Source organism: Lipotes vexillifer, unplaced genomic scaffold, assembly GCF_000442215.2.
Source record: "Lipotes vexillifer unplaced genomic scaffold, Lipotes_vexillifer_v1.1 scaffold1562, whole genome shotgun sequence".
Classification (NCBI taxonomy): Eukaryota; Metazoa; Chordata; class Mammalia; order Artiodactyla; family Lipotidae; genus Lipotes; species Lipotes vexillifer.
Genome location: NW_006771471.1, coordinates 1,017,297 through 1,018,116, shown reverse-complemented (window position 1 = coordinate 1,018,116; position 820 = coordinate 1,017,297). Strand labels below are relative to the sequence as shown.

Genomic DNA, 820 nt, shown 5'->3' with positions numbered 1-820 from the left:
TAAAACAATCAAGATGACACTGGTCAGACCACCGATGACCAATTTCAAGATGACTGTCAGAGCTGACTGTGCTGTTTCTGCATGTAGCCCTCTCCCTCAGCCTATAAAAGCTCTTGCCCACTGGTTGTGGGGGCGGGGGGGGGGGGGGGGGGGGGTAGACCCTAGGAGGAGCAGATAACTGCGGGGAGCTTCGAGAGAAATCCTCAGCCGGAGACACCCCCCCCTTCCTCTGCCCGCGCGCTCCCCGCCCCCCTTCAGCTGCTGCGCGGAGCGGGCGCCCTTCCCGGCGCGTCTGGGCGGTCGGCAGTGTGGGGGCGTCCAGATGGAGGCTTGGACACTCACCCTGCCCCGCCACACACGCGCACACACTCTTACACTCACACACGCTCCACTTCCGCTGCACACACTCCTGCCCCCGCCACCTTCTTCACACACCCACTCGCACACCTTACGCTACACACCTCCCTGTTGACAGCGCGCTCCTGCGCTCGCCTCGCCAAGAGAATGCCTGGTCGGCAGAGTGGGCGCCTGGGTTTGCTGAACAGGCTGCTCTGCGAAGACACCCATCCTCACCTTCACTGCCTGTACCTGCCGCCACCGCAGTCATCCACCCCCGAAAGCCTACCCTCCGGAGGTGCGCTCTGCCCGCACCCAAGCGCTACTCTAGAACACACACATGAGGAGGAATATTCTTCCTATCCCTGGCCAAGAGCCACCTCGGGGAGCCGAGCGAGGTCCAGAGTGACAGCAAACGGTGACGCTAACGCCAGTTTCGAGTCGCCATCACCGTACGCGCTTTTCCCTTTGCGTGTAAAAAAAA

General features: G+C 61.8%; 1 protein-coding gene across 2 annotated transcripts in view; it reads right to left on the bottom strand.

Annotated features, from left to right (window-relative positions):
• EGR2 (early growth response 2) overlaps nt 1-820 on the bottom strand; it is a 6,934-nt gene that overhangs the window by 5,220 nt on the left and 894 nt on the right. The window lies entirely within an intron of this gene.